Source organism: Paramormyrops kingsleyae, chromosome 21, assembly GCF_048594095.1.
Source record: "Paramormyrops kingsleyae isolate MSU_618 chromosome 21, PKINGS_0.4, whole genome shotgun sequence".
NCBI lineage: Eukaryota > Metazoa > Chordata > Actinopteri > Osteoglossiformes > Mormyridae > Paramormyrops > Paramormyrops kingsleyae.
This window is the reverse complement of record NC_132817.1, coordinates 13,757,522-13,772,726: the sequence shown is the minus strand read 5'-3', so window position 1 is coordinate 13,772,726 and position 15,205 is coordinate 13,757,522. Positions and strand designations below refer to the sequence as shown.

At 41.1% G+C, this 15,205-nt stretch overlaps 1 pseudogene; it reads left to right on the top strand.

The window, feature by feature from the left end:
- Positions 1-11,953: 11,953 nt before the first annotated feature.
- On the top strand, positions 11,954-13,850 carry LOC140581502 (UV excision repair protein RAD23 homolog B pseudogene; annotated as a pseudogene).
- The last annotated feature ends 1,355 nt before the right edge of the window (positions 13,851-15,205 follow it).

Here is a 15,205-nt window from a genome sequence, read left to right as displayed (position 1 = left end):
TCAAAAGCTACCAAGGCACTGTACAAAAACTCATCTGACAAGAACTTTCTCTCAGTGGGCATCAGAAGTAGCTTCCTTCCCACAATCTGGGATCAGTTCCAGAGCAGCAGATGTTCAGGTATAAAGCTGGTTATTGTGGTTACATCAGTCAGATGAGCTGATGGCTGAGATACTGAAGTAAACAGAGCAGGAAGCTGCAGACGATACAGTCTGTGTTTTTCCTAGAGAATAAAATATAGAATAATATTGCCATATATACTTCCAAGTGTGGAGAGAAATAAATAAAATGTAAAAAAGTCATGTGGATCTAAGGATTTACATTTACATTGACTTTCATTCCAAAGTGATGTGCAAATGAGGCAAACAGCACATTGAAAACTTATCTGCTGCTGAGGTGTCGATTTAATAAGAGCAACATAAGAGCAGCAGCTTGAAGCTTCCTATGAATGTCCAGCTGAAAGTGTGACCACTGTCAGAGCAAACACTTATAATGAACTTAGTATCTTTATTTTCACTTTATTTCATTTATTTGACATTTTATTTTAGTGGTTCTCAACCCATGTGAATCAGTGTATGTAAGCATCATAATGGTGGGACGTGGTGAAAAAAATGTGAGATCCACAGTTTTAGTCTCCCTGTTAGTGTAGTGCAAGCTAAAACCCTGGGTTCCTTTAAATCAGAGCAAGATAAGATTTTAATAACTCTGAGCTATTAGTTAAGTTCTCCCCAAATGAGCTTGATGGGCCGAACGGCCTCCTCTCGGTTGTAAATTTATGTTCTTATTTTATGTGCTTCAGAAAATTGGCATACAAGTACAGCAGCACTTCATCAATGCTGAGGCGTTAAAGTCTTTCTCTTTGTGCTTATAGCCAAAATGTTTCCAATAATTTATTTTCTGGTTGTGCATGTAATTTGGCCAGTTTTTTAATAAAAAAAACTATTTATCATTAGTTTTACAACAGGGGAAAAATCTTCCTGAATGACTATCAGCTTGTGAAAAACGTGAAACTTTCATCTCAAAGAAGGCATGCACTGCAGAAGACTGTAGGCTTCCATGTGTGGATGGTGGCGAGATCCATGTGACACTGGGATCTAAGAAAGAAATCACAAAGTTTGGGACCACCACCCCAGTTATTTCACTGCAGAAAATTGAACAGATTGTGTTTTTATTTGATGGTATTCATTGTTGAATTATGGTATTAGTCTGCACTACAGCAAATACAAGTGATGCATTCCAGTGATGTTTAATTTCCAGTATTATTTTTCCAGGCTAAATGTACCAAGATTGTATAATGAGTAAAACCCTGAATTCCAAAACAAATCTCATGTACATATTGGTATACTTGGTGTAAAAATACAACTCCCATATCTCAACTCTCAATGGCACTATTTAAGAATTTATGAATTGTTGCGGAAAATATACTAAACGAACACTAGAGGGAGGTATTTCCAGCCCATTAAAATTCTCCTTCTAACAGAAACGCACCCAGACCTGAGAAACCTATTCCAGGTATGACAGATCAGTTATTGATGTGAGTAGCCGCAGTGATACAGCAGATCGGAGTGTATTCTTAAGTCATTTTGGGAGGCTGTACTGTAGCTGAGACAAAATGTATTTTTTCATAATAATTCTGACCAATGGAATATTCTGTAAGTATGTTTAAAGTACTATTAAAATATGTAGGCATGTCATTTATGTTTAATTGGAAGTATAATTATAGTTTAATCTGCCTGTTGCAGTCGGAGTGGAAGCAGATAAAGTCAATCAGCCTCCTTTGATTTATTCACCTGAGGGAGACAAAGCTGTACTGACATGCAGCCATGATATTACAAACTTCGACAATATGTACTGGTACATACAGCATCCAAACAAGGCTCCTGAAGCTCTACTTTATGGATTTGAAAAGGTTGATCCTAAAGGAAGATTCTCAATGGGTGTGAACAGAACAGAACGTCTGACCAACCTCTCCATCAGTGACAGTAGGACAGAAGACACAGCTGTGTATTACTGTGCTGTGAGGCCCACAGTGACACAGAGTGTGTGTCTGATGGTACAAAAACTCAGCTAAAGCTTCTCTGAGAATCAGCAATGTCAGACCTGTACTAGAAGCACTGAGTTAAAAACCTCATCTACATAGGAGCTCCTTCCACATTCATTTATTGATAAATAATAATTCACAGCAGTCTTATATTGCTTATATAATTAGTAATTACTATATAATTAGTAACTGTAATTGTATGTACAATTATTTATTTTGTGTCTCGGCCAATTCATAAAATCAGCTACAACTATTGATTTACTTATTTCAGAAATTTTTATTTTTCTAAACCTGCATTTGTATGTCGTTCATCACTGTATTTGTATGTCGTACTTAACTGGCCATAACACCAGGACACCAAATAAGGACACCCAGGGGCTGATTGGCCAGTGGGAAGTTTGGGAATTTTCCCTGTGGGCTGGTCTATCTTCTACCGTCTATTTAGTCTATATGGATATGGTCAGCAAAATATGGTGAGAGGACAGCAAATTATGTTTTTTGCATGCCCCTGAGTGAGGTATTATTATGGGATGCATAGCATTCCTGTTATGATTAGTGGTTGAGTATGTGTGGCCATCCTAATGCTTGTTGTTAAGCCAATGATATTCATCATATGTAAGCAAATTAAATTGTTAGATGCAGCAAAATAAGGATAAAAAGTGAGAGAGGGAGGGCTGTCAGTCACAGTGGAACAAGCGTGTTGTTTTGGGGCAGTAGAGGAGTTTCCTGTTAGACCCGACCTTGGTAGCAGAGTATTCAGTTCAGTCTGTCTCTCTCCATCTGCCATGATGTTACTCTGTTCATTCCTTCTCTTTTCAGCACTTGTGGGTAAGTGACATACTGCATTTAGTTCTTAATTATTACCTGTGTCATTTTCATAAATAAACTTAATATGTATATTGAAATTGAAATATGGGTTTTTTAGTTTGACTATTAATGGTAAATATTGCCCTGAATCCTCTTTTCCACAGGACACAGTACTGAGGATGCGATTACACCTTTTAATGACACAGTGCATGTTACAGATGGTGACAATGTTACACTCTCCTGTAACTACAGTGGATTTGTAAATAACCTACAATGGTATCGTCAGTATCCCAGCTCAGCACCAGAATATCTCTTGCTTGTCACTGCAGTTACAGGGACCATACCGAACACCAAGCCTCGAATGTCAGTTAAAATTGACAAGGAGAACAAGCGTGTAGATCTGGAGCTCTATTCTACAGAAGTGACAGACTCTGCAGTGTACTACTGTGCTCTGAGGCCCACAGTGACAGGAAACTCACTGACGCTGTACAAAAACCTGACTGCACTGCACTACTTAATATGGTTAATTTAATGTATATAAACAGCTCATGAAGGTAAATACATTTTTTGGCCTCCTCAGCCCTGCTGTATTCTGTGTCTGACTTCTGTTACAGCAATAATTACATGTAAATATGACCTAGCTTATGATCTTATATCAGGTGAAAGGTGGGGGGTTGGGGGGGAGTGTCTATCCCATACATGACTATAAATACCAGAAACTTGAAAGAAACAGAGAGAGAGCATCTGAAATTTACATCCAAGGAGCAGGGAGCAGTAGGCAAACCCACAGAATTGATGATACTGTGCATCCAATGGACATTGTTAGTTTTCAATTGTTTACATGAATATAACAGAATATATTTGAATTCTGTAACATAAAGCTTATTATTACTACAACTAATTATTACGATATGGCTAGTATTTTGAGAGTCTTTTATTATTATTATTATTATTATTATTTATTATATAACTCCTGTACAAAATGTAGCAAAGACAAAGTTAGGCGTAAGGCAAAATGTTTAACGTGAATGATGGTAAAACCTTATTATCATGCCTCAGCTGCAGATACTAATGGTGCACTAAAACACTACAGTGAAATCGGCAAATATGCAAGAAACACATTATGAGAGAGGAAGTAAATAAATGATTTGAGACAGCAGGTGGTGCTGTTTCTGCTTCTTTAAAGTTCAAGAGCTGGAAAACATTAGACGCTGTGAGGTTATAATCACAATCAGATGTCATGTACTTAATGAGATGTTTATCCATTCCATTTCATTCCACTTTCTTCTGCTTATCCGGGGTCGGGTCGCAGGGTCAGCAATCTAAGTAGGGATGCCCAGACCTCCCTTTCTCCAGCCACTTCCTCCAGCACCTCCGGGGGAATACCAAGGCGTTCCCAGGCCAGCTGAGACCCCCTCCACACCTTGGCTATGCCTAGAAATTCTCTCCATAAAAATGATTAACAGAATTGGTGACAGAGGGCAGCCCTGACAGAATCCTTACCACCGAAGAGTTTTCTGGCTACTTCACTGACCTCAACCCCTAGAGGCGGGCAAGTCCCCTCCTGAGTCTTCCAGCTCCACTTCCTCCAAGGACGGTGCATCAGTGGGATTCTGGAGATCCTCAAAATATTCCTTCCACCGCCCGACTATATCCCCAGTTGTGGTCAACAGTTCACCATCCCTGCTGCAAATAGCATGTCATACAAGAACCTGATTATGGCCTGATGTGCTTCAGAGAGATTGGAAACAAGAAAGACTGGACTGTATACCTTATAAAGATATACAGTACATCAAAATCTGTATTTTCATAACAGAAATGAAGCCAAAAGCAAAAAGGAAAGAAAAAACCCACAATAAACAGGTTAAGGTTAGATGACAGCTGAATGCTTAGCCTGTCAGGGGAACAGAGAAACACATGTCTGTTTATTTTTCATGCATTTGTGTGACTGGGAATCAATGACTGTATTTGTACTTATAGGGCCAGTTTCCCAAACAAGGATTAAGCCTAGTCTTGGACTAAATTGCAGTATCAATGGAGATTCACCATTGAAACTCAAAGCTAGTCTAGGCTTAGGCTTAATCCTTGACTGGGAAACTGGCTAAAAGTCAACATATAAAGACACCAGATAAACCTGCCTCGACAAACCTTTTGCTTTAGAAAGTACGACCTGACTATAGGGTAAGGTGTCATTGAGGCCAACTTTTAAACACGGATTTGATTTTTTCAGTCTTGGAGGGGGAAATTGCTTACCAGTCTGTCTTGAGTTGATTTACAGATTAATCTGCCAAGGTATTTTACAGATTGTTTGACCTCCACCCCAAAAATGACGAGCCTGTTGGAAATTATGAAGTGGTTAGAGCTCACATTTACTGTGGTTAATAAAAAAGACCTGAGGCTATAGAAAAAGAGCTCTAACCGCTCTGGGAAAACAGGCTCTTGCTCTTCATTCCTCAAAAAGATTCAGGTGCCACCTGCAAATTGACTATTTAATAGTGGTTACATACTCTGCCATCTTAATACCCCCCAGTATGAATACAGTTAAAATACAGAATAAAATTCAACAACTTCGCAGCGATTAAAAACAGAAATGGGGAGATGGGACAACCTTGTCTTATACCTCTGTTAAGTACAAATCTCTTCGAAGTTCCCTCAGCAAGAGCAACACTGCTATTTACACCCTTGTATATGGGTCTGACCATATTACATATTAGTTCTCGCGAGCAACATGTGGTATACGTGTAGGAAACAGATGCAACATATTCAGCCAATAGATGGGGTTTATTGCCAAGAGGAAGGTCATGTGACATGTTTAATCTCATTAGCAACTGTGTGAACACCAGAGTTCATTTCTGTTACCCCAGTTACTCATGGAGAAGTCATTCATCTTAGTCATACTAACCTTCACCACAGGTAACTATTTTACAAGGCATAAATGGTTAGCGTAAGTAAAAAATAAATGACATACATATGGTACAGTAAAAATCTTTACTTTATTGCCACACTATAATGTTTATTGTGATTTATTTTATTTATTCTATAGGCTTAACTGCTGGTGATGACATCAGTCCTGAAAGAGAAGAAGTTTCCAGCAATGAAGGAGAATCAGTGACACTGAGCTGCAGCTACAGCACAAGCAGTGATTATATTTATATTTACTGGTACAGACAGCACTCTAATCAGGGACCACAGTACCTACTCTATAAAGGTGCCAGGTCACGCAGTAGCTATGGAGATAATACCAATACCAGATTCAAATCTACGACATCCAGCACCTTCACCCAGCTCACCATTCCCAGTCTGACCATAGCAGACACAGCCATCTACTACTGTGCTCTGAGGGTGACACAGTGATCAGAACTTACTGAGATGCTGTACAAAAACTCAACTGACAAAAACTTCCTCTCAGTGGGCATCAGAAGTACCTCCCTTCCCACAATCTGGGATCAGTTCCAGAGCAGCAGATGTTTAGGCATAAAGCTGGTTATTGTGGTTACATCAGTCTGATGGTTGAGATACTGAAGTAAACGGATCAAATACAGCCTCCACTGCTATAGAAACAATGTTTATTTTCTCTCAGTGCTGTGCGTGAGGCTGACAGCCATCAGCCCTGCAGGTGTAAAAGACAATGGGACAGAAACACTGTCCAATGAATGAATGCCTTAATGTGTCAGAGTTAGAGCCTGTGTCTCCTCCCCATTTGGCCAGCAGGTGTCGCTGACCTTCCTGTTTTCCACCTTGTCTCTTGTCCTTCAGCCCCAGTGTGCTCTCTCTATTCCCCTGCCTGCTGCATGGCTCAACCAGGTGAGCGTTTGGCTTAGGGACTGCATTCCCCAGTCATTTGAGGAGGACTAATGATCAGCCTTATGTCCTTCTTTGTATTTTAGTTTCTGTTTCCCAGTGTTTTATGTTTCCTTTTGAGTTTCCTGTTCTAGATTTTCCCTCCTGTTCTATTCCGGTTTTATGTTGTACTTTGTTTTCTTGTTTATTTTCCTAGTATAGTATTTCCCTCTGTTCCCTTAGTTTCAGGTCTCTAGTTCCTTAGTTCTGTGCTCATTAGTTTTAGTTGCTTCATCTGTGTCTTGTTGCCCTGTGCCCTTGTTGATTAGTTGCTTTTGATGATTCGCACCTGGGGGGTATTCCATTAAAGTAGCTAAAGAAAGCCAGACTTTCCCGAAAAAGTCAGACTCAAACTAGCGACACCTCTAAACCCATGCCTCGTGTTGTTCCACTAAAGCAGTTCAGCTTTAACTAATCAAGGCTCAGACTTGCATAGTCTCACTTAGTGCGCACGCCCAAGATATTTACGAAGCGTGAATGAATGATAGATCAATCAAATGAGTCGGAAAGCATGTAAGATGAGAGAAGTGTTTTTGTCTGCTGCAGAACAAATGCTGCTGATGGAGCTGTATGAAAAATACGAAGATGTAATCGTTAAAAAAGGCAATACTGTGATAATAAACACAGCCAGGGTTAGGGTTAGGCTAACCCTAACCCTGACAGACTAAATGTGTAAGTTATGTAAATGGTACAAGTGCCTAGTAAAGTGGCACAGTGGTACATGCTGTCGCATTACATCGTGAAAGTTCCTGGTTTGATCCCCATAGCCAACGGGAAACCTTCTGGGTTAAGTTCACGTGTCATTCTTACTGTATAATGTTATTCAGTGTTATTTGATCTCCGGAAAATACTTTCAATCGCATCCATGTGAAATGTTCTGCACAAATAACCGTATCTTGTCTTTGCTTTTTACAAATAAACTTTTGAAGTTGATTGTGACTAAACAAAATATAAAAATATCTTCCTGTTCATATTATTTTAACGGATTTTTTTTTCCAAATTCAGTCATTATATTTCATGTTTGACCTTTGTAATATGAGTATGCTTTTATAACAATTATTTTGGAATTAATTGGAATTCTGAGATATGATTTTTATACGCTTTATTATATTTATTACATGATATGAGTAGTGAGAGCGTGGAATTTCGTCTGATGGAACGACCTTTTGGGAATCTGTTCCTACACATCGGACATTCTTTGAGACAACACTTAATTCAGCGAGACGGTTAACCTGGTCAGGAGCAGACTTGTTCACTCACCTAAGTTACCATGGTAGCTCAGCAGGGATTCATTTAAGACACGTTAATGGAACAGAACTCCCACTTAAATGAGCCAGACTTCTCGAAATAAGTCAGACTTTCCCTTAATCCTGCTTCTTGCAACACCCCCCTGCCCTTTGTCCTTGTTATCAATGTATTTAAGTGCCGGCCTTTGGTGGTGTTCTGAAAGCCACGTTTTTTCATTTTACTACCTTACAAAATGTACTAAAATGTTTAATTCTGAAATATGCAGTAGACACATTTTAGGAGACAAGAATGTGAGACAGTAGAGGGCGCTGTTTCTACTACGTAGGACTGATTTTCTTTCCTACATAATAAACCATGAGCTGCAAAACAAACATCATTTTTCCAGTAGATGCAGGCATAATCAGTTATACAGTAGCAAGATTTAATCACACTCAAATTACCTGTAAAAATAACATGTTATTTTACTAATAATACAGAGTATATTTTCAGTTTTCTATAAAAAGGGTGTATACAGTATCTCATGTTCATGAAACAAAAAAGGCACAAAGAAGCTGTTTATATTTGACAGAATAAGGAGAAAATTAATGTCAAGCTGAACAGTGGTGTATGTGCAATATTACGCAATGAAGTCAGGGAATAACAGCATGTAAAAGCATCTGGGAGAAATGAACTACAGGTGTGTAGTTTAACAGGGTATTATTGGAAGCGTGACAGAGCCATATAATGCATTCAGCCAATGGGGTGAAGGTCACATGACACGTCTAAGCTTATTTGACAACAAATCAAGAAGCACAACTCAGCAGAACACGGTGAACAGCAGAGTTCATTTCTGTTACTGCCAGTTAAACATGGATAAGTCATTTATCTTAGTTATCATAACTGTCATCACAGCTTGCCTTTTTAAAGGGATTTAAACGAATCATTGATACATTAAAAACAAGTTTTACATTTGTTACTGTATAATTTCTCTTTTCAGGATTGACTGCTGATGATGACATTAGTCCTGACACAAAAATAATGTGAAGCAAAGGAGACACTGAGGTGCAACTATAGAACCACTATTACGTATATTTATCTTTACTGGTATATACAACACTCTAATCTGGCACCACAGTATGTGCTCCTTAAAGGAGACAGAACATATGATGACGTGGACAGCTCAGATAAGTGAATGAAATCTAGGACATCCAGGAACTCCACCCAGCTCACCATTCCCAGTCTTACCATAGCAGACACAGCCATCTACTACTGTGCTCTGATGGATGCACAATGATCAAAAGTTACTGAGACACTGTACAAAACCCCTCTGCAGGGCCGGATTTAGCCAGCCCCAGTAGGGGGTGCATGTAGAATATTGGGGGGGGGGGGGGCGAGTGTGGGTGAGCTTCTCTAATCATCTATGCAAAGAAAACTATACTAACTATGCTGTCGTCATATCAGTCCCCCTATCCATATCTCTATCTTCTCATTTGATCCATTTGATTTGCCTTACAGGTTTTATGTTTGATGCTCTACCCTCTGCATTTACCCAGGCTTGGGACCGGCACAAATAGGACACTGGATTGCAAAAAAACAAACAAAAAAAAAAAATTTTGAGGCTGCATTTATGTTTTCTTTTTTTCTTTTCTTTTTTTTTACTTTTTAAATGTGTCTGTCTGCTTTTGTCTGATTGTCTGTCTGTCTATCTATCTACCCTTTCATTTTTTTGTCTTTTATTTAATTTATATATTTTTTATTTCTTTTTTTTGTGTATTTTTTGTCGTTTTTATTTCTTAGTTCTGTACACAGCATGGCTTATAACAATCATTAAAGCATCAGTCGTCTGCTTTTCTGTGCAAAAAGACTAACAAATGCATCCATATCTAGGCCTGTGGTTATGGCCTTCTCGTGAGCCAGAATAACTACATTTCTTTTTCTTTCATGTAGCATAGTGCGGCGGAAGGGAGTAAGAACACGAGACAAAGTGGAGAAAGAGCTCTCGCATGATGCAGATGATATTCCAATCACAAGGGAGGTCACATACATGCGATGGAGCTGAGGAAAGGCATTCTTATAACCGTGTAGATATTTGCAAACGGTGGAGAGGTCTACAAACTCTACATTGCCATAATCATCAGTCTTTTTAAATTCTTTTTCCAACATTATTTTTGCTACAAGAATCTCATTGGAAAGTTTGTCACTGTCACTTCCCGCCATTTTTTGCAGAGGACTTAACATGGCAACATCCAGAAAAGAGGGAGATTGAGGTTGAAGGCAATTAACTGCTTTCGTGAGATCAAGATTACTTTTGGAGAATCTTGTCTCCATCTCTACAATGGCTATGTCCAAAATGTTGAGAAGAGCTCTCTTCAGAGCCTGGCAAGGAGTCATGGAGTCGTCTGCATGGCCTACAGTGGACATAGTGACACTATCTGTGAGCAGTGAGTTCATTGTTCTCTTTCTTTTAGCACCTGGTGCAGGCATGCTGGTTAATGCCTCGCTCTCCTCATCTCTCATCTGCTTCAAAGCCCGCAGAGATGCACTGACTACTTCTGAAGCACAGCACAGGTCAACAGAATGAGCCTGCAGCATAACATTTGCAGACGTCAACGAACCCAGAACTTTTAGGAGAAATTTTCCTATTTCAAAGAAATTATGCCTCCTTAACATTATCAATAACCCTGATGCCTCTGTACAGATATCAATAGCAGCGGCTCTGTCCTCTGCAACTTCTGACAGGATACTCATAATAGCATCCTGATTCTCCACAAGGCACTTGGTCACATCATGATGGCTTGTCCACCTGATCTCCAACAGTCGTTTAAGGGAGGGAACATTATAGTTCTGTGACACATAATGACGGTGAAAAAATGAGTGCAGTGATCCTGATAGATCAAAAAAGGTTTTTGCACATGGCTCTGCTTGCATTGCATGGACCACTGCCAAGTGCAGCTGGTGGTTATAGCAGTGGATATAAGGAATATCCTTTCCTACCTTCTTTTGCAATAAGGCCTGAACCCCACCCCTGACAGCAGCTCCATCATAGCACTGAGTGATCATTTCAGCTGCGTATAGCCTGAGTCAGAAAGATGCTCAAGAATTTGGGTGGTAATAAATTCAGCATTTAACTGACTGAGGTCAAGCAGACCAATCAGGTGTTCCTCTGGAATGCCTTTAGAGACAAATCTAGTAATGGCGGAGGATTGTCTGTGAAGTGAGCGAAAATTGTCAGCACACTGTAACTAGGAGTTTTATACGAGACGTGTAGGAGGAGAGAGTTCTTAGATTTTAGCTAACCCCGTCGTGGCCAAGATGCAGATCACTTTGAAAACCCTACAGCAGCAGACGTTTAAGATCGACATTGACGGAGTTCCAGCAGATGAGACAGATCATTCAGCAGAACCCGTCTCTGCTGCCGGCTCTGCTTCAGCAAATTGGCAGAGAGAACCCCCAGCTGCTGCAGCAAATCAGCAGCCACCAAGAGCAGTTCATCCAGATGCTAAACGAGCCGGTCCTGGAAGCCGGTCAGAGTGGAGGTGGAGGGGGAGGGGTGGCTGAGGCCGGGAGTGGGCACATGAACTACATCCAGGTTACGCCCCAAGAGAAGGAAGCCATTGAACGGGTAAAAGCGCTAGGATTCCCAGAAGGACTAGTTATCCAGGCTTACTTTGCCTGTGAGAATAACGAAAACTTGGCAGCAAACTTCCTTTTACAACAGAACTTTGATGATGATTAAAGGGATCATAGGGTTGTTCAGCCTTTTGACCCTTTACTTTTGCCTTTACCTTTCCTAGATTTTACTACAATGTATCTTGGTAACACCGGATCAACTTTTCTGTGCAAAAAAGGAACTGTTTATGAACACTTTAATTAATAAGTAAAGTCACCTCGCTCCATCATAGCACTGAGTGATCATTTCAGCTGCGTATAGCCTGAGTCAGAAAGATGCTCAAGAATTTGGGTGGTAATAAATTCAGCATTTAACTGACTGAGGTCAAGCAGACCAATCAGGTGTTCCTCTGGAATGCCTTTAGAGACAAATCTAGTTATGGCGGAGGATTGTCTGTGAAGTGAGCGAAAATTGTCAGCACACTGTAACTAGGAGTTTTATACGAGACGTGTAGGAGGAGAGAGTTCTTAGATTTTAGCTAACCCCGTCGTGGCCAAGATGCAGATCACTTTGAAAACCCTACAGCAGCAGACGTTTAAGATCGACATTGACGGAGAGGAGACGGTAAAAGCACTGAAGGAGAAGATTGAGAATGAAAAGGGAAAAGATGGATTCCCAGTAGCTGGGCAAAAGTTGATATATGCAGGCAAAATCCTTAATGATGACACCGCACTAAAGGAGTACAAGATTGATGAGAAAAACTTTGTGGTGGTCATGGTGGCCAAGCCTAAAGCCGCACCCTCCACTACCCAGCCATCCTCTGCCACCACAACTGCGGGCTCCAGCTCCCACAGCAGTTTGACTCCCACGCCAGCGTCCCCCAGCACTGCCGAGAGCCCCCCTGACAATGCTGACCAAGAGGAAAAGGCCAGCGAAGAGAAGCCCCCAGCCAGTGCAGCCCCCGCAACTTCTCCTGTCAGTTCGTCAGGTCTTGCGACAAATGTGAACATATTTGAGGAGGCCACATCTGCTCTGGTGACGGGCCAGTCTTACGAGAACATGGTGACGGAAATCATGCTAATGGGCTACGAGAGGGAGCAGGTGGTGGCGGCCCTGAGGGCCAGCTTTAACAACCCCGACAGAGCCGTGGAGTACCTGCTGACGGGTCTTCCTTCGGAGGGAGACGGCAGCACGGCGGCCAACCCTGTAGTGTCTCCCTCTGGTGGTGCTCCTAGCGGCACCACGGGCCCGGTATCGTCACCGACAGGCTCTGCTCCTGCCCAGTCCACTACCACCGGTGGGGCCAATCCCCTGGAGTTCCTAAGGAACCAACCCCAGTTCCAGCAGATGAGACAGATCATTCAGCAGAACCCGTCTCTGCTGCCGGCTCTGCTTCAGCAAATTGGCAGAGAGAACCCCCAGCTGCTGCAGCAAATCAGCAGCCACCAAGAGCAGTTCATCCAGATGCTAAACGAGCCGGTCCTGGAAGCCGGTCAGGGTGGAGGTGGAGGGGGAGGGGTGGCTGAGGCCGGGAGTGGGCACATGAACTACATCCAGGTTACGCCCCAAGAGAAGGAAGCCATTGAACGGGTAAAAGCGCTAGGATTCCCAGAAGGACTAGTTATCCAGGCTTACTTTGCCTGTGAGAATAACGAAAACTTGGCAGCAAACTTCCTTTTACAACAGAACTTTGATGATGATTAAAGGGATCATAGGTTTGTTCAGCCTTTTGACCCTTTACTTTTGCCTTTACCTTTCCTAGATTTTACTACAATGTATCTTGGTAACACCGGATCAACTTTTCTGTGCAAAAAAGGAACTGTTTATGAACACTTTAATTAATAAGTAAAGTCACCTCGCCTCCTCAGAAATCAACTGTGTGCAATCTGTTTCTTTTGCATATAGCTTGGATGCAATATGAAAATTGTGTAGAAACTGTCAAATGTCTATCAGTTTAGGTGGACAAGGGTAGCTCTGGTCTTTTAATTCATAAATTTTCATACTTAGATTTTCTTTTTCCCTCCCCCGGTAGAACAGTATAGTGAGTCTAGTACTGTTTACCATAGTGTACCATATGACAGTAAATATGAAAAATGTTTTCTGTTTTTAAACATTTTTTAATGTCTAAGCATACTGCATGCACGCTTAGTTTTCAGGTTCCATGGGAGAATTACAAAAACAAGTATTGCTGTGTTTTCATGCAGAATGAAGTGCAATTCATTCATGTATTAAACATTTACAGCATATAAATGGCTTATAGCAGGCATTGTTGACAGTTCCAGTTACTATGATTTACTGTTATTTTACAGAAAAATAAAACTTTTGAGCATATTTAAAAAAAAAAAAAAAAAAACCAAATCTAACCATGACGGACAGATTCTCCACATTGCATCTGTCCCTAGTTCCATCACTTTTAATGCAAAACCCAGCGTAATCTGCTTTGTCATAATTATCTTTGATCTTTTTTAATACCATTTTGGCCAGAGTATCAATAATTTCGTTTTGTATGTTGTGAGAGGTGTATTTTGCATTTAGTGGGATGTGTTTGTTTATTTAATTAAATTTGGGGTCCTTTGCTAGTGTGTAGTCAACCATTTTTAAGAACAGTCCTGCAGAGAAATCATCTTCATTTGAGCTCTCCACACTGCCACGAAGTGGAAGTTCATTTACTGCTAGGAACTGAACTACTTCTCCAATTGTTTTTATATAATATCTATTTTTTTCCATTTGTGTTGGCCCTAATAAATTACCAATAGTTTCCCCTGTGGCCTCTCTTTGGGACATTTCAGACCAGGCTTTTGCATTTTTTATGTGGCATTGACTTGATGCGTGCTTTGTGAGTCCCTTGTCCTTTTCCAATGCCGTTTTCCAATTATTAAATCCTTGTTTTGTAAAAACCAAATCCCTGTCATTGTTCCCGCCAAATTTACGACATGGGAAACAAAAGCACGCATGAAGCTTTGCTGAATATTCGAGCCATGGTCTCCCGCGATACCAGCCTGGGCAGAATGAGCGTGCGTTTTTACCAAAATTACGCTTGGGGAAAACAAGAGCTATGGGTTGTGACGGTGCTATGGTGTTCAAGCCTATGTCTACATCATCCGCAGCGGCCACTGGACTGCGAACGGTGGGGGCAGCGGGGGCTGTGGTGCTTGTGCAGCAGGAAAAACTTGTACTGGTACTGGACCGGGCACAATGGTTTGTGGCGAGTCCACAAGCAGTACCACCCGATGAGCCGGGACCGGGTAATGATTCTGTCTCCACTGCTGCTGGCAGCTCCGCTGCTACTGCTAGGTTTAGCTTTAGCAACCAGAAATCTGTGCATTGTCGACTCGTTACTTGATTCACTTCAACAAATTGTAAATGAGTGAGGAGAAAGAGAGAGAAGATAGAGAAGAAGAACAGAGTTATAGTAATTAAATAATTCCGGTGAGAGACCGCGAAAGAAAAGTTATTTAGAACGATGTCTTTTTTTTTTTTGAGTTTTGAGCTCTGTCGTGCCGTGACTGTGAGCAAGTGAGACGAGCAAGCAAATGAAGTGAGTAGCCACACCCTCCCTACATCTACCAATCAGTAGCTAGTTTGAAAGCGAGCAGAGAGCGCTCTGACCATTTTACTTAAAGTTTTTATGAAATTCGGAATTTTGCATGCCTTCACGTTTGGGGGGGCAGTCACAGCATTT